The sequence below is a fragment of the Oryctolagus cuniculus genome, chromosome 4, assembly GCF_051225735.1.
Source record: "Oryctolagus cuniculus isolate XC-2025 breed Fujian yellow rabbit chromosome 4, ASM5122573v1, whole genome shotgun sequence".
Lineage (NCBI taxonomy): Eukaryota > Metazoa > Chordata > Mammalia > Lagomorpha > Leporidae > Oryctolagus > Oryctolagus cuniculus.
The window spans coordinates 92,458,412-92,477,646 of NC_142870.1; the positions used below are offsets into that span (position 1 = coordinate 92,458,412).

General features: G+C 48.0%; 1 protein-coding gene across 17 annotated transcripts in view; it reads right to left on the reverse strand.

Moving 5' to 3' along the window:
• ST6GAL1 (ST6 beta-galactoside alpha-2,6-sialyltransferase 1) overlaps nucleotides 1-19,235 on the reverse strand; it is a 122,849-nt gene that overhangs the window by 28,195 nt on the left and 75,419 nt on the right. For all 17 annotated transcript variants that reach the window (XR_016233179.1, XM_002716497.6, XM_017346979.4 and 14 more), the window contains one exon: nucleotides 2,813-2,948. The gene's annotated coding sequence lies outside the window, so the exon portion shown is untranslated. The remainder of the gene's footprint in view (nucleotides 1-2,812; nucleotides 2,949-19,235) is intronic.

The following is a 19,235-nucleotide window of genomic DNA, read 5'->3' on the forward strand; positions in this document are numbered from 1 at the left end:
CAACCGGGACAGAATCCGGCGCCCCGACCAAGACTAGAACCCGGGGTGCCAGTACCACAGGCAGAGGATTAGCCTATTGAGCCGCGGCACCGGCCATAATTTGGTTTCCACCAACAGGCTTATTTACTGTAATGAGGCAGGCAAGACAAAGCAATTGCTCTGGGGTTTTGCTAACTCATAAACAGTCTGAAGGGTCTTCCTGTGGAGTCTGCACCTAAGACTGTGAGAGCTGTGGTTACTGGCCTGAGTAACCACAAAACCTGGCTTCTTGTCTCCATTCTTGGTGGCCTTGGGCAAGTCCGTACCTCTGTCTGAAGAGTGTTGGGAGGACCAAGGGAAAGGATGGTGTAAACAGGCTCTGAACTGGGTAAATGCAAGGTCCTCTGAGCCAACAGGGGAAGCAGCCGCTTGGCCTGAGGGTCAGGAGGGGGTGAAGTGGTACAGTGAGAGGTGGCAGAGTGCAGTGCTGGCCACAGCTGCCCAGCCTCAGCTTCAGGCTCCTCATCCAAGACTCTCATTTACTGATGCCCAAGTGGTTCCTGGACTCCCCTGGCAATACTATCCGAAGTGGTGCTGCCTATGGCCCCAAAGCTTCGTAACTAGAATAATGAGTTCCTGCCTTGGGCTGCTGAGACTCCAGAGGTAGAGAAATATACACAGAGGATGAAGAACTCAGAAACAAGATCGCAGTGTGGGAGGTAAGAGGGCTTATTCTAGCATCAGAAAACCAAGACATTCAATTTACTGTGAGAGCCAACAAGGTGAACCATATGACCATGCAACAGCTGAAGAATGAGAGGCAAAGGGAAGTAGCAGTGTACCGAGGGTCTACTCCACAAGAGGTACCTCATCTGCACTTCACGTTGAATCTGTACCAGAGCACAAGGGGAGGGAGCATGACAACCCTATCTTAGAAAGTGAAGAGGAGCCAGCGTTGTGGGGTAGTGGGTAAAGCTGCCACCTGCAATGCTGGCATCCCAAATCGGTGCCAGCGCAACTCTTGGCTACCCTGCTCTGCTTCTGATCCAGCTCCCTGCTAATGGCCTGGGAAAGCAGCAGAAGATGATCCAAGTGCTTGGGCCCCTGCACCCACGTGGGAGACCCGGATAAAGCTCCTGGCTCTTGGATTTGGCCCCACCCTGGCCGTTGTAGTCATCTGGAAGAGTGAACCAGCAGATGGAAGATCTCCTCTTTCTCTCTCTCTAACTCTGACTTTCAAATAAATAAATCCAAAGAAAGAGAAGAAACTGAGCCTTAGCAAGGTCATAAGGCTCTCCAAGGTCAGTAGCTAATCAATGTTAGAATCAAGATGCCAACTCATATCTGTCTGACTCTGAAAGTTCCTGGTCTTCCCACAAAAGGGCAGGGATCTGTGATAAGGAACAGAGCAAAGTCAGCATTGATGAAATAGGACCCAGAAACCAGAGTCCCCAGAGAGACGATGGCGGAAAGGCCGCCTTCAGCCTCAGTGCTGCACCAGCCATCACCGGGTGCACTGCCTTAGCACTCGGGAAGCCCTTTCCCATTCCTTAGGTTTCGTGAGACCCAGCCTAACCCTGTGAGATAGTCAGAGACTTCATCAGCTCCATGTACAGCTGCATAGGTCGTGAAAACATAAGCAATTTTCAGAGTTGCATGAGTGATACGGAGATGGTGGCCTTTCATCTTGATTTTCTACACGTGTGAGTGGAAGGAGGCAGCAGGGAGGGGCTAGATTCACCATCTGGGGAGCTGAGACCCAGCGAGGGCTGGTGTTGGCTTCCTGCCCACACCTGCTCTGCAAGGTGAGCTGCTCAGGAAAGAAGAAATCCCCAAACAGCCAGCCCAGCCACAGTCCTGTGACCCTCTGTTGGGCCCAGCCTTCATGGCCTGTGCCCTGTCATGGCCTCAGAGCACCCATGGGAAACCTCGCGTGAAGACCCGTTTGGTCCCTTAGTGCCTCCCCCCGCCCCGCCGTGCCCAGGCTCCAGATCCAGGAGCTGGAGGGAGTGTCTGGACACAGACTCTTAGAGCTGCAAGACCCTTTCTTAATGCTCATGGTGTCCTAATGAGACAGACTGAAGAAGCTTCATCTACACTGCCCAACTGAAGTAAAGAGTAGCAAACCTGCCTCTCGGAATTCTTTGGAAAAACACACCAAGCGTTGAATCTTCCAGTCACACCAGACTGATTTTTTAAGCTTCTAGGTATTTGTAGGACCGCATTCTCTCTCCTCCATTCGCCTATCAACTCCCACAGCATCACCTTGTGGAGCTCAACTTCCCTTCAGCAAGAACCCTGCTCCCGGCTGCTCACCAGCCATGCCTACTACTGCTTGCATTTCACGCCTCACTCACCGCTGGACAACTCCTTCTGGCCTCATTCTGAAACCCCAGGACCCAGCACAGTGCCTGGGATAGAGAGAGGACTCCAGAGATTCCTGAGCTAACATGAATGGATTCATGACTGCTTCCCACCATGGGCATGCGCCTGGAGGAACACAGAAACAATCCATCCTATGTGCTACAGAGACCAAGCCGACTCACCAAGACGGCCTCAGTACCAAACGCAGGGCATGGCGTCGACTATGTGCTCAACAAACGTCAAGTGAATTACGGAATAACTCAGGACCTATTTTAGACTACGGAATGGACAAGCCACTCAGTCCCACCCTTCAATAAATCAGTGGTTAACGAGTACTAAAGAATAAGTGCATATTTAAAAAGCGAACAGCAAAGCAGCAGTCAGACACCGCAATCCTGAAGATTCTTGCCCAAAAACTCTACCACTGAGGAATACGTTTTGCTGGCCAGGCTTCCCCAGTGCCCCTTACCTGCTTCAGGCTATTTCCCGGTGGGCTGCAGGCCTTCCACGTCCTCAGGAAGTAGCACTACTCTCCATGGGTGACAGGTTCTCTTTATCGGATCTGGAGGCCTAGGCTCATTCCTCTCAGGATGATCAAAAAACATCTGCAAAGGAAAAAAGAAAGGAAGTAACAGCTGTTTGCTAGTTGAAGCAGGGTTAAACATTAACACCAGGGAGAGGTGCTTCTGCAGGCCTCGGCTGTGATGCAACCCACAACCCGGGAGGCCCCGAAGGCTCAGAAAGAGAGATTTGTCTGTTGCAGGTGCAATGCTGCAGATCTGAGAATAGCAGAGAGAGGCTAGACACAGACCACAAAAGATAAAGTCAGCTGTATCAGCCAACTCAAGAAGAAAGGGTTCGTTAATCTCTGGCTTAGGGGTAAAGAGAAAGCCATTAGACGCATCCCAAAATAAACAAGACAAATTCCCCCATTTACTTTCAAAGGATATTTAATGGTATATGAAAGCTCTGTCAGTATAATAAATTACAAAATTATAAATACTACCCAAACCCGGGGGAAAATACATTTAAAAACACAAATCAGGGAGAAAGGGTAAGAACCACCCAGGATGGTAGAATAATGAATATTTTAATATTTTGTTCACTTTATGTATATTCCAAAATTTCTAAACTATGCATGCATTACCCTGAATTATTATCAAAATATAATTCTATAAATATCAGTTCTTTCTTCTTTTTAATGCAGCGTAGAAAATTAGCAAGGAAAATATTTAACAAATGTGATCACAAGAAAATGCCCACTTCTCTACAATGAAAATACTAAAACTAGAGGCCTGTGTTGCAGCACACCAGCTTAAGCTGCCACCTACAGTAGCAGCATCCCATAGCACAATGTCAGTCCCAGTCCTCGCTACTCTGTTTTTGATCCAGCTGCTTGCTAGTGTGCCTAGGAAGGTGGAAGAAGATGGCCCAAGTGCTTGGACCCCTGCCACACATGCAGAGACCCAAATGGAGTTTTAAGCTCCTCGCTTCAGCCTGACACAGACCAAGCAGTTGTGGCTATTTGGGGAGTGAACCAACAAATGAAAGGTCTCTCTCTTCCCACTGCCCAGTCTTTCCCTCTTGCTCTGTCACTCTGTCTTTCAAATAAATAAATAAGTAAATCTTTTAGAAAAAAACAAAACAAAATACTGAAAACTGTAATTAAGAGGAAAACTAGATTTAAGGTAGTAAAACCTCCCAAAATAAACAGAGAATCAATATGAACAGACAAATCACAAAACAAAAAACACAGTTAACAAGCATATGACATTATGGTAAGTTCTGAGAGGAACCCCAAAGGCACAAGTGGGATTTTAAGATAGAACTTCATAGAATTTATGTTGGTCAATAGTCTTCAAAATGATTGTATTCACTGCTGAACAGACTGTAATAGAATTGGCATACATTCAAAGGAACAGTATAAATTTAATTCAACCTTTCTAGAAAGTATTCAGCCCATAGCATTAAGAGCTCATGACTACTAAACGAGTTACCATACTTTCAGGAAATAAGGCTGAATAAATAATTCAACAGGAAAAAGATCATATGCTTTGGATTCCTCTCACAGATTCTTCATTTTTATTTGGAAGGCAGAGAGACAAGGAAAGAGATCTTCTATCCACCAACTCACTCCTCACTCACAATGGTTGGTACTGGGCCAGACCAAAACCAACATTAACCCAGAATTCATCCCAGGGTTCCTCGTCGGTAGGAGAGACCCAAGTGAGCCATCACCTTCTACCTCCCAGTATATACATTATCAGGAAGCTGAATTGGAAGTGCAGGAGCCCTTGAACCAGGCATTCTGATATGGGATGCAGGAGTCCCAAATACCAACATAACCACTGGGTCAACTAAGCTTCCAGCAGCAGTATAGCCATGATACATCCAGCTGAGAGAATATACACAGTTGTGTGTGAATTTATGTAGCAACAGGGAAGAAAATCCTTCCAAATTATAGTAGAAATGTTACCTGTGCACACGTTACTGTGACTAAAAGCTATGCATATCCACGCATCTACAAAAAATGACCACGACTGAGACCCAAAAGAGCTTTTTCCAATGAGCAAACTGATGAGAGATTAATTTTTATCTTTTTGGTCTGACTGCCTTTACTCTTCTTATGTTAGTGGGATAATTAAGGCAAAACTCCTGGGGCTGATGTTGAAAATACCCTTCAACCTGATGTATCAACTTGGAGATCTGTCCTGGGAAGAGCCAGCCAGAAGACATGCGGGCCTAACTGGCCTCACTCCATGACCCAGGAGCAATCCCTGCTCTGAAGGCCAGGGATTCAGGTTGGGAGAACTCCAGTCTTTCATGACTGAGAGGCAGGCAATCAGACCCTGGACAGGACTGAGAGGGTGGAAGCGAGAGGTGCCACTGTCCTTTGGCAAACAGTTCACAGCTCTCATGATCAACTCAAGAGAACTGGTTTCCGGTCAGGCAATGTCTCTGGGAGCTGTTCCACTTTCCCTGGCATGAATTTCCTTTGTGGTATAAGCATTCGTAGCTATGCACGCATTCTTATCATTATTTGATTATTGTCCATCTCTTCCCACTAAAAATGCAAGCCCCATTAGTAGGCAGGTCAGCCTTCCTCACTGTGATAGCCAGTGAGTATCTCCAGACACAAAATGAGAGTCTGGCACATAGTAGGCCCTCACCAAGCATCTGTTGAGAGAAGGAATGGGGAGCGGGCTGGCAACTCTTAAGAGTTCTCCACTTAGCTCACACCACTGATGGAAAAGACCTTCTCAGTGCCTACCCTGTGGGCAGTCACCTGAGACTTGGCTCATTCCTTTGGTCTGTGCATGCTGGCTTGCTGCCCTCCCCTCATGTGTGTGCAGCTGGGACACAAGGCTTTTGTCTGAGCTCAGCCCACAGACGTCAGAAGAAGGCATGGACCCCGGATCTTCCTCCCTTACGTTGACTGCACCGCCTTGGAAAGATTCGCCCTCTGAGAAGATAAAAATCACTCCTCGTTCTTGGCTCCGAATGCGAAGCATTGGAAAGGTGTGCAGTGCAACTGTCTATCTAGGGCTGTACGCGATGAGGGTCTTCCAAAAATAGGCACTGCTGCTGATGAGACAGCAGCCCTGGGGCCCTGCGGCCAGCTGCAGAGGCAGTGACAGAATCCTCACCTCTCTGTGATACTTCCAGTCACCACCGCAATGGCTGCCGCTTATTTAGTGCTAGCTGTGTGCTAGGGACTTGTTACAGCTTAGGGGTTAAGAGTATAAGCTTTGGAATCAGACTAATCTGGGCTCAGCCCAAACTGTGTTTCTTGTCAGTTACATGACCTTGGCAAGGTACTCAATTCCCTAAGACTCAACTTCTTTATCTGTAAAATGGGAATAAAATAACAGATCCTATCTCATATGGTTAAGACTCAAGTAAAATAATAAACCCAAAGGGATTGCAACTGTGCCTGTGACCGTGTCATCTACTCCTCCCCATCCTTTATTCTGTAGATGCCATTTCTATCCCCTTTTATGAAAGGGAAAACTAAAGCAAGATACGCAATTTGCCCAGAGCAATTCCAGTGGCACTCCAAGCATCGCAGGCTCTCGTGGCTTTGTAGCTCCACACAGAAAGTCCTTCTGCATGGACTGAACTCTTGTACCCTGCTCACAGGGACCCACACCCACTGAGCCCCGAACAACCAGCTCCAGAGTGCCCTGATTCTGAAGCTTTCCCTGGCTCTGCAGAGAGTACCATGAGTCTATTTTGACCATCTCCAAAGTATATGACTTCTCTCTGTTTGCAGGAATGCTGTCCCAACAGACTGGGAGTTCCCTTCAAGCATCTTCAGTTCCCCGCTGCTAGCCAGGCTCTGGGCCAGAACCAGGTGATGCCCAGTCATGACATCATCCCTCCCCTCTCCCTACTGCCTTCAGTGGCCAGAATCACCCCACCACCACCACCACCACCTGCCCCTCTGCACCATTGTCATTGCAGTAACAGAGAACCTACCACTTCCCCGGTTTGCACAAGGCTGTGCCCGTAGCTCTCCCGCTTAGAAAGATCTCATAATGAAGGGAGATCTCCTCCCTGGAAAGAATAAACCCAGTGGTTTCAGCTCTGCTCTGCAGAGCCACACAGACTCAGATACAACTCTGGCTGAGCACATCAGGCTCAATGCTGAGAACTTAATGAGCACCCGCTCATTTCGCCCCTGGAGCGACCCTTTGCAGGCTAAGCGGCTGACCCCACCCCACCTGACTTCTCAGAGTCATCTTCTCCCCGACCCAGGATCCTCCTCTGCATTCCAGGAATGTCTGTGCTCCTGACTTGCCGCTCTGCTCCTCACCGCTATTTGTTGTGGCTTTCAGTGATAAGGACACTCGCCTAAGAAAGATGCTAGTGCTGTGGCCTCACTGCTCTTTGATCTTCTCTGCCCCAAAGACTGTGACCTAGCCACAGTCCTTTCCAAAAGTGACTCCCTCCATCATCCCAATCCCAGGAGGCCCCTCTCCCATGACCACTCCAACTCATAGCCTTGTGGCTCGTCCCTCGCTCCCCTCATATCTCCACTTCCCTTGCTACCCAACGTAAGCTCCAGGCCAGTCATTGCTCCCTGGCCCTCTCTTTGTCACCACACATGGTTGGATACAATCCAGTCCTGGTTAAATACAATTATCTCCGCTACACTACACCTGCAAGCATGCAATGGCATATGGCCGGAGAAAAGCGCACCGCGATCTGACTGAGTTCACTTCAAGTTCATCACTAATAGCCAGGAGGTCTTGAAAGCTTCCCAGCAATCGTCTGCTCATTTTCCAGTCTATTCATCTGCCTCTCTCTAGAAGGCTATATGGCTTCCTCCCCAACTCATGCTTTTCCCTGGTGAACTAGTGACTTGTCCGTGGAGAAAACAGGAACTGCCAGTATAGTGTTTCCTGAGGTCCCTGACATTACCTCCATTGACATTCCTATGTCTCTGGTTACTATAGATGCACTGCCTGTGTCCCACACTTGTCCACTAGATCCTACACTGCTGTCCAGTTAGGCAGCTGTTCCAGAAAATCTTCCCTTTGTCTTCTGCATCAATAAGTGTCCCACTCTCAAAGATTGTTCCCATCGGCACATAGCCATGCTGTTATTCTCCTATCTTAAAAGGTAAAAACAGAAGATCTCTCATGACTCAGGTAGCCACCCCTTGACTTTGATCAGTCTTAGCATCCTAACAGGGAGATACCCAGACAACACGTGCCTTATGATGTGATGCAGTACAAAGCACAGCACAACCTGCCCCCCACCTTTGTTACCTGTATACGGTCAAGCCTGTAATACACAATTTCAGCTTTTAAGAAATTGTCTGAAGAAAGAACAAATTAAACAACAACAAACAACAGACAAATCCAGAAAGCAGGACTTCTTATAAGAAAACTGAACTGTTTTCTACAGTTAAGTTAATAGCCAGTACAACCATTATGGAAGACACTATGGGTATTTATTCCACAGAAATATGAAAAAAGATCACCATATGACCCAACCATCCTACTCCCAGGAATTTATCCAAAGGAAATGAAATCAATATACGTAAGAGTTATCTGTACCCCCATTTTTATAACAGCTCAATCCACAATTGCACAGATATGGAATCAACCCAGATGTCCATCAACTGATGACTAGATAAAGAAAATGTGGTTATACGTGACAGAATACTACTCAGCCATTAATAAAAATGAAGTCTTGTCTTTTACAACAAAACAGATGCAAATGGAGACCAACTAGTGAAATAAGCCAAACCCCAAAACTGAAAGCATAGGAGTGAAACTGACATACTATGATTTGATTATTGTTTACAGTCCTTGTCTACATTAATGTGGAACAGTGGTCTTTCTACTTTCTACTTGTTGAACACCATATTTAGTTGGGTATTAAGACTGTGATTATAAAATAAATTGAAAGTATGTTACAACAAAAATTAAAAGAAAAAAAGGGGGGAAGAGGAAGGAGAAGTATCATTATATTCTTAGAACTGTATCTATGAAATACATGAAAGCTGTTCTTTTTATATTAACATATATTAACAAAACATCTTAAAATGGCTTAAAAGACATCATAAAAGCCGACGCCATGGCTCAATAGGCTAATCCTCCGCCTTGCGGCGCCTGCACACCGGGTTCTAGTCCCGGTCGGGGCGCCAGATTCTGTCCCGGTTGCCCTTCTTCAGGCCAGCTCTCTGCTGTGGCCAGGGAGTGCAGTGGAGGGTGGCCCAAGTCCTTGGGCCCTGCACCCCATGGGAGACCAGGAGAAGCACCTGGCTCCTGCCTTCGGATCAGCGCGGTGCGCCGGCTGCAGCGCGCCGGCCGTGGCAGCCATTGGAGGGTGAACCAATGGCAAAAGGAAGACCTTTCTCTCTGTCTCTCTCTTACTGTCCACTCTGCCTGTCAAAAAAATAGAAAATAAATAAATAAAAAATAAAAAAAAAAAGACATCATAAGACATCTTGCTATATATCAGTTTGAACAAAACACCTTTGGTGATAAATGGAGATATCTGAATATAGATTATCATATGGTAACGAGACTTTATTGTTAAATTTTATTAGGTATAATAATAGTATCATATTAGGTTTTTTATAAAGTCCTATCCATGTGCAGTAATAAGAGCTAAAATCTATTTTAAAACATTTCAGCCAAAAAGCAGAGTAAGCAACTATGCAAAGATGCAATGCCATTTTTCAGATGTATTCCAATACAGCTGTGCAAGGTACATGAGCAATTTACAAATTCTTTTCTTCTTGGATAATTATGTCATTTGGGAATAGGGAGAGTTTAAAAAAGCTTGAAGCAAAAGGTTACAATAGACCTTTTATGCTTTGTTTTACTGAAGGAATTAATGAAAAAGACACATGAGCATGATCTTACAAAAGTCACATATTTAGCCATTTCCCGGCCACTCCCCCAAACGTGGTGAGATCATTTCATCTTTCAGTTCTAGCCCTAGTTCTCGTTCCTCTACCGTAAAACTCCTTGAAAGACTGGCCAGATTCTGGCTTCAAATTTCTCCCCATTTCCCCATTTCCCCTTGAATCCACTCCAGTCAGGGCCCCGTTTCTAGTCCCTCCACACTGCTAATCAGATGCCCACAGCCCAGCCTCTGTCCTGTTCACTTAACCACTGCAGGCGCTTCTGTCACAAGCGGCCAGTAGTATTCCCTGCAGTAACTACGTCTTCTGTCTGGATCCAGCTTCTTCACCTGCTTCCAAAAGCTACTCTTTCCCTGGCTGCTCTCCTTCTCAGCAGTCTCTGTGGCTGGCTCCTTGCCATCGCCCCAACTCCTGTGTCCTGAACTGTCCCTGGCTCTCCTCCACACGCGCTCCTGTCTACCCTCACCTCCTCCCCTCCAGCTGTGAGCGTGCAGTGTGTTCCCCTCTGCCCAGCCTGCAGCTCGCACTCAGCTGAAGTGCACTACAGTGAGCTCAGAGAGCAGTTCCTGTCTGTGGGATTTTATGGAAAGGAAGTCTTTGAAAATTTAAAAGGCAAAAAAAGTGGATGAGAATGGGGGACTAGAAAAACCAATGTGTTCACTTCTCTATTTAACCTAGAGCACGTTGCAAAAGAACAATTACTCTTGGAATACAGCAGCGCTGTTAAAATGAGGCACCGGAATTCAAGTGAAGTGCAGCTCATCACTTTGCTTTAACAAGCACTGCAGGCCATTCTGATGCAAGAGGGCAAATCTTAGACCCCAGTCTGAGAAAGAGGCGGCCCCGCTGTGCCACTCCAAGTGAGATCTGCAGGCAAGTGCCAGTCTGAGAAAGCATTTCAAGGTCAGAGTGAGAAAAGTATGGAAATATGGGATGCAAGCAACTTGTACAATGATTTAGAAGAGCGGGTTTATACCTGTTGAATCTAACAGCTTTTAAAATGACATTTGTATATTAAATGTCTCTTTTTTATTTCTTTATTCCATAATCCCTTTTTGTTGTATTCAACTATAGATGCATGGGAAATTGAGAGGGGGAAAAAACACAGTCCTTTACCACCAATAGTTTGAGAAGTCCTAACTTTGGAGAAAAAACCCACTCAGAGTCATCTCAAAAATCCAGATTATAATCCCGGCTTTTTTGCCTGTTGGTGATATGATCTTAGGCCAGTTAGTCAACTTCTGTGTCTTGTGTGTTCAGTGGAGAGTGTGGATCATAATATTTGAAAGTTTACAAACATTGTGGTAACCTAAGGATAGATTTCTATCACTGGGTTAGCCTTGTGCTAAGTGCTTTGTGCAAGGAACGCTCAGGTAATTGGTAATTCAGTAAAGCTCATTCAATTCTTGCAATAACTTGTTGCCTGAGGCAGCACGGTTATCACCAGCTTCCCTGAGTCTCCAGGGAACTGGACCAGGCTGCCAGGCTCCAGGCCCCCGAGCTCCATTGAGAGCCAGCACGGACCCAAACATTCATAATTCTGTCAAACACTTCTAACAAGTCACTGGTTTGCTCAAGCTGGACGCAAAGGGCAGAAACCCAATAAGCAAAAGGAAATCGACTTGTAGCTGGAGAATTGAGAAGACATTCGTGCAGGAAGTCGTGCAAGACTGACAGTGTCTGAGCTGTGTCTGTACGTGTTGACCAGAGGAGCAGACAGCTGCGGAGTGATGGCGAGGAGGAGGAGAGACGGCCCAGACCACAGCTCTAAAGTTCCAGGAGCTTTCATTCTGGCCTGACCCAGCTGTTCCAGACTCAGCCTGCAAAAAAGGGTCTCTTTGCAGGGATTAGACTGTTTCCCAGACAGACAGGTGCAGATGGAGAAAATAATGAAGTCCTCTGAAATGCCAAAGAGGTTTTCGAAGAACCTGGAGAACAGATGTGTGTGGGGCATGTGGAGTCCCCAGCACGTGGAGCGCAGCAGTCCCTGAGCATGACCGGTCCCACAGAACAGCAAAGAGAACCCTGAGCTCAGGATTAACAGAGCTGTGGCAAAGGGCCAGCGCAGCCATTTGCTGCCGTCTCAAACTCTGTGCCCTCCAGACATGTATTTGTGGGAAGGTTTGCTGACCTACTCAATGAGAACAGGTCGGCCTTCCCCATCCTGTTACGGGAAAACGGTGGTGGAGAAATTATTGTTCCGCTGGTTCTTTGTCTCACATGGAAGAAGAATTTCCAAGTAGACAAGCAGAGCGATTTAAAAAGATTTATTAGAATCAAAGGCCTCCAACCAGAGCGGCTTCCAAGAGAGGAAAAAACCCAAAGGGGCTGGTGGTGGTGGGGTTTTTAAGCACAATTTCAAAGGAAAAATACTTGACAATCAGATTGGCATTCAGTTACCAGGCGGGGACAAAATCCATCGAAAGGCCTGATTTACAATTCTGCATCCTGTCTGGCCTGCCCAAGATAAAACAAAAACCATCCAGAAGGGTGGGACAGGTAACTGGTTTTCGCAGTAAGCTGTGAGCTCAGGAAGAGCTCCCTGGCTAGTCTCAGGGTAAATTTGGAGATTCTGAAGGAAGGAGGGTGGCCTGTTTGTTCTTGCTAAAGAAAACTTTGGGGAAGGAAGCAAATATTTTGCACCCCAGATTCTACTGGGACCACCCTGACGACCTATGAACCCATCTGACTCTGCATACTCCCACCAGTTCCCGGTCTTGGGTCTTTAGAATGGCCCAGCCCCAGAAGGCAGCTACCACACTGAAGACCCATCTGCACTCAGCTCCATAAACAACAGGTAAACAGAGCATAAAGAGCAAAAGGGCCTGGCCAGAGGGCCTCCCAGGCAGCACACCACCCTTCCTCTTTCCAGTCCCTCACTACACCACACCCCTACACCCTACACCCTACACCCCTACACCTCAGAAAACCAGTGAGAGCAGAAACAGGTCACCCTCCTCCCCAGGAAGCACTTGTTCCTTCCTCCTAACTTCACCACCCCCTGCTGCTTTTGTGTCCCTGGAGTCTTTGAAAGCAAACGCCAGACTTCTCTTCAGTTGTCCTCTATCAGTCCTTCCACTGGCCTTCCAGGAGCAGGTGTCTGGAATGGATGGTGTAAGAATGTCCCTGAAAAGCCATTCGAGCAAAGACTGGAGGGAGGTGAGAGAAGGGGTCGTGCAGATTTAAAAAAAAAAAAAAAAGTATTTATTTGAAAGTAGAGTTGACAGAGAGGGAAGGAGGAAATGAGGGAGAGAGGGAGAGAGATGTCCTAACCCTAATGTCCTAAGACATGCATTGTGTGTGATGAGTTAACCTACACCCTGGCACCTAGAATTGAACCATCCTTCGGAGAACTGGGAACATAAGCCCTTAGATAATTTTATTTAGGGTTTAATTCTCTAGATTACCACCCTACACACACACACACACAAAACCAGGTTCTTCCAGAGATGCCATGAACATATATGATAATTACATATGACCACAAAAATCAAATCCACTTTCAGATTTTTTTAAACAATTCTTTCAAATATGTCTTTTAATCAACTGATGATCCAAACGAGCCTTGTACATTTTTGTTTCTGTGACAGGCCGTGTTTAACTCCCTTCTTATCTCTAACAGGTCCCTGTGCTCTTATGTTTTTTCTTTTTTCTTTTTCATGGCATGCATTTGTTGAGGAAACTACGGAATGTGCTGCCTTCCGACTCTGGCTGAAAACTTTCTCATGGAGCTCCCCGCATTCCTCTTTGCTCTGTGTCTCCTACAAACCAAGTGTAAGATTTCAAGGCTGGTTGAGACTCTGTGGTTTCGAGTTCAATGGTTCTCCCAGTTTTGTTTGTTTTAAATCTAAAAGGATCTAAATGCTGATAGTCTAAGAAAGCTAGGGGTGGGGGGAAAGAACAGGAGGCCCCAGCTCCCCTACTTTGCTGGGGTCCCAAGCCCTGTAAGAAAACACACACCAATACTCATAATAAGTTCATTCATTCAGCAAATCCTCATTGTCTACTCTGAGTCTGGCTGGAGACGCGGAAGTGCAGAGACCAGCCAGAAATCCTAATCCCCCAGCACTTGCCTTCTGGGAAGGAGGCAAATAAAGGCAGACAAAATAAATACATATGAAGTGCTTGGCAATGAAATAACTGCTGTGCAGAAAACTAAAGCAGGGAGAGGCATGGGGCAGCTTGGGGTGGACGGCGGGCAGATGGTGTAAAAGTGCTCGGAAAACACATTTGAGCAAAACTGGAGGGAAGCGAAGGAAGAGGTCGTGCAATTTCTTTTTAAAAATGCATTTATTTGAAGAGCAGAGTGACAGAGAGGGAGGGAGGAAATGAGGGTGGGGTGGGGTGGGGGGGGGTGGAGGAGAGATTCCATCAGCTGCTTCACTTCCCCAAATTCCTGCAACAGCTAGCACTGGGAGGTCAAAACCAGGAGCCATGAACTCCAGCTGGGTCTCCCACACAGGTTACAGAGCCCAAGTACTTGAGCCATCCTCTGTTGCCTCCCAGGAGTATTAGCAGAAAGCTGGATCGGAAGTGGAGGTGGGACTTAGTCCCAGGCACCCCCAAATGGGATGCAGGCTTTCCAACCCACTGTGCCACAACACCCGCCCCGCCGCACAGATTTCTCAGGGAAAAGGTTTCCTGGTGAGGCAACAGCAAAGCTCCCGAGCAGGAGCATGCCTGGAAGATTCCAAGAACAGCGCAGAGACCTGCCAGAGTGGGTGGGGAGCTGGGGAGCCGGCCCTGAGTCCGGGGAGGTGCTAGGCGCCAGGTCAGGCTGAGCCGCAGACTGCGTGAAAATTGTGGCTTTCTCTCTGAATGAGATTCAGTCATTCTGGGTGCTGCATTGAGAATCAGTTGTGCTAGGTGTCGGGTTGGGGAGGGTAAAAACCAGAGGATCTTTCAAGAAGCTAGTTCTTGGGGCCGGTGCTGTGGCGCAGCAGGTTAATGCCCTGGCCTGCAGCGTCATCATCCCATATGGGCGCTGGTTTGAGACCCAGCTGCTCCACTTCCGATCCAGCTCTCTGCTATGGCCTGGGAAAGCATTAGAAGATGGCCCGAGTAGGCTACCAAACTTGACCCTGATTTCCACCCTGTGAGGTGGAGTATTAACAACCCTCGTGGATAAATGAAGAAACCAAAACTCAGTGAGCTCCTCCAACAATGTGCTACTTCTGCCAACTCCTCTTTCTGTTTCTTCTTGTCACGGGACAGCTGGCTTCCATCCAAAACATTGCTCTTTCTGCTATATAGAGCTGCTCGTTGTAAACAACTGCCCAGACAGGGGTGAGATTTTCCAGCAAGTGCATAATGGGTACACACACACACAACTTCCTTCTAACCATTTTAGTTGTTCCCACAGATGAAATGTGAATTAAAATATTTGTCACTTCTAGGCCAGGATGATTGTCTCTAATAGAATTACTCAGTAGAGACTTCCTGAATATTTTCTTTCTTCTTTCTTTTTAAAGATTTATTTACTTGAAAGGCAGAGTGATACAGAGAGGGAGAGAAGAGTTGGGGGAGAGGAAGAGTTCTTCCATCTGCTTGTTCATTCTCTATATGGCCACAACGGCTGGGGCTGGGCCAGGCTGAAGCCACATGGGTTGCGGGGGACCAAGTACTTGGGCCGTCTTCTGTTGTTTTCCTAGGCACAATAGCAGGGAGCTGGATCAGAGGCAGAATGGGGGCCAGCGCTGTGGAATAGTGGGTAAAGACGCCACCTGCAGTGCCGGCATCCCAAACGGATGCTGGTTCAAGTCCCGGCTGCTCCACTTCCGATCCAGCTCTCTGCTAAGGCTTGGGAAAGCAATAGAAGATGGCCCAAGTCCTTGGGTCCCTGCACCCGCGTGGGAGATCAGCAAGCTCCTGGCTCCTGGCTTCGGATCAACACAGCTCCGGCCATTGCGGCCATTTGGGGAGTGAACCAGCGGATGGAAGACACACACCACACACACACACTCACTCTCTCTCTCTCTCTCTCTCTCTACCTCTCTATAACTCTACCTTTCAAATAAATAAATCTGGGGGAAAAAAGACAGACAGACAGAAAGAAAGAAAAAAAAAGGCAGAGCAGCTAGGGCTGGAATCCATGCTCCACTAATGGGATGCTAGTGTCATAGGCGGCAGCTTAGCTCACAGCACTTGGCCCCCTGAATAGTTATTTCTACTGGTATAAGAATATCATCAGAATTATTAGCTACAGATTTTTAATCCCTCCTCATCCCTGTATTTCAGTAGCACAGATAAGAAGCTCTCCCTAACTTAGTCAAAGCCAATGGCTCCTGAAGACTTCCACCAAGTACCTCCTATATTTTGCTTCTTCCTCAACATGATTCTCAGATTTTGAAAGCTGTTGTCCCTTTAAGAAGTTGAGTTCTTATTTGTTATCAATGAACAAATGTATTCTGGCCAGTAAGTCTTGATCAGCATGCAATTTTACTGGAAACACAGTCTGTTGATCTCCTTGGCTATGTATATTTGTTCTGGCAAATGTGTCTTACCCATCTGACTTACTGTAGTACCAACAGTGTCTGGTGGTCTCTGGAGACCCTGGGAAGGAATTCTGGTGTGTCCAGCATACCCCAATACAATCAGAACTTTCTGAGCCGAGCAATAGTCCCTCCTTGCTCAGCATCCCTTCTTCAAAAGATTCTGCAAAATGGAATTACTGCTTCTCAGAAACACAACATTACTTAGACAACTACTCCAACTGCCCCTGACTAGGCATTCTAAGCTGAACCAGAAGAAAGTGGTTTCAAGTGCAAAGAAATCAGGAGAACTGCAATGTCCAAGCAGCTCTGTATACCCCACTGGGTGCTCAGCAGGTGAACACAGAGCAGCAGTTATAGCGGGAAGACGCCTCCCCTGGAGACAGCCCAGAAGCAGGGAGAGCCGCCGGGCAGGACAACAAGGAGCCTAGAATTCTCCCACTGGTTTGCAAGGAGAACTAGGGAACAGCACAATAGGAGTGACAGATTTCTACTGATAAACCAACCATAAATCAAGAATTCTCTCCTACGTCCTGCTAGGAAGCCTATGATGACCTGAGAGTGTCCCTTGAAATCCCAGTTTAACTGTCTCTAGCGAGAACAACGATGTCTGCCAAAGTCTTCGATTTCATTTCCTCCAGTAGCTTCAGGGCTGGGGTCATGCCAAGAGCTGTCCTCCCTTCCGCCTTAGTTTTAACCCAACCGGATGGGGAAAGGAAAGGATCGGTGTCCCCTGCCATTTCCTGAACGCAGAACCATTGAAGTACAACTCCACTCCTTAAGATCACCCAGGTGACAACCGTTTACTTCTCTGATGCCCTTCCTAGGTCTCAGCTGGAGACCAAACGAGGGAAGGGAAGAGAACGCAGAGTAGAAAGTGTTCTGGGCCGGCGTCGCGGCTCACTAGGCTAATCCTCCGCCTACCGGCGCCAGCACACCAGGTTCTAGTCCTGGTCGGGGCGCCGGATTCTGTCCCAGTTGCCCCTCGTCCAGGCCAGCTCTCTGCTGTGGCCAGGGAGTACAGTGGAGGATGGCCCAAGTGCTTGGGCCTGCACCCCATGGGAGACCAGGAGAAGTACCTGGCTCCTGGCTTCGGATCAGCGCGATGTGCCGGCTGCAGCGCGTCAGCCGCGGCGGCCATTGCGGGGTGAACCAACGGCAAAGGAAGACCTTTCTCTCTGTCTCTCTCTCTCACTGTCCACTCTGCCTGTCAAAATAAATAAATAAAGTGTTCTGTTGGAGCCCGTCTTCAGAACTGCCCTGCAGACCCTCGCTCTGCCTCCCACCCTAAGCCTCACAGCCATGCAGGCAGGTGTGGGTGAAAGGAACCGCTTAGATCATTGCTTCTCTGTCTTGCCCAGGCATTAACATCACCAAGGAAGCATTTTTAAGGTAAAGATGCTCAATACTATCCTAGGTAGATTCTGGTTTAATGGGTGAGGACCAATAACATCATCAGAAGTCTTGGAGAATGTGGACATTCACAGGAGGGTGACCTTGAGCAGAACAGGATGGAGGCCTTAGGGCACAGGCAGCACCACCTCCGCCCAGACAGACATGATTGGCAAGGTATCGCACGGGGCCAGCATTTGAAGGCACTACTCAACCTGGGCTTTCCACAACCTAGGGAGCTTGCTGTGGATTCTGGCTCAGAGTCACCAAATCCACAGCCTCAATGCAGGTTTCTGGGAATTTCAGGCCAAATTGTCATCAACTCTGGGATCCTGGCCCAAAGGGAACTGCCGCCTCTAAATTATGCTTATCAGTTCTAGGTCAGGGGGCGTGGGAACCCCCAGGGGAAGAGCCAAGAGCCCTTGCATGAGATGAGCTGTTCATTTCTGTCTTCCCCAAACTGCAATGACAGACGCTGCCCCACGGCTGAAGATCCGTCTCCTGGGCAGAGGGGCTGCCACCAGCTGAGCAGACTCCGACATGTACTGGAGCCACACATCAGCTCTGGACCCCCGGCATTCCTGCCTGGTTCCCTGGGGATTTTCACACGTGCTGCCTTTCCTACCACACACTCTATGCTGATTTGGTGCCGGGTGCAAAACAGTGACCGAACAAATAGTTCGAACATTTTTCTTTCGGGGCCAGATGCACAGATGTTAACACTCAACGGTCACCTAAACTCTGAGCCTCCCCTGCTCAGACCCTGCGCTGTTCTTTTGTCTGCTCGGCCCTCCCCGGGTTTGCTGCTGGTTCTTCCCGGGTTGGCTACCGTCCCTTCCACCTCCGTGGAAGGGCGGTTCCCCCTGCCACTTTCCCCACTTCCGCGGGGGAGCGGCACACCGCCGGCCGGCTCTCTCGGGGGCTGCTCAGATGTTCCTCAGGTGTTCCTGGTGCATGTTGTCTCTCTCCTCCTTTATAGTCCTCTTCCACCAATCCCAACTCTGCTACCCACACGCCGAGTACGCTGCTCTCCTCCAATCAGGAGCAGGTCCTGCAGTTTATTGGTTGAACTGGAGGCAGCTGTGTAGAAGCTGTTTCCTCCTCTCCCAGCGCCATATTGTGGGAGAGCAGATGCATAGAATAAGTCTTAATTCCAGTAACAGTCTAGTCTGAGTTGCTCCCCACACTCCCCCACTCATCACTGCCTCCTTCGCATCAGGGACCCAAGGGCAGACCCAGAACCTGTCCATGTCCCCAGAGGAAGCCGCCCAACCTCTCTCTCCAGTATGGCGTCACACTCCTGCCTCAAGCAAACGCTCTTTGGTATGACCCTCCTGGTGCTGTGTGCATCTTATTTTCCCGGACTGAGCCCTGCAAAGGTAGAGATTATCAACACCTCTGCCCCTTCTCAGCACCTACTGCCAAGGCGTCTGGTGTGTGTGTGTGTGCGTGTGGCAGAGGGCAGGGGCAGAATTGCAGAGGTAATTAATGTATAAATAAGAAAATGGCTTTAGACATGAACTGGAATCACCAGCACACATGAAATACTAGCTGCACAGAGAGGAGGAGAGAAGTCATTATAACTGCTCTCTGGGGACTCCCAGGTGCCAGGCACTGACTGTGCC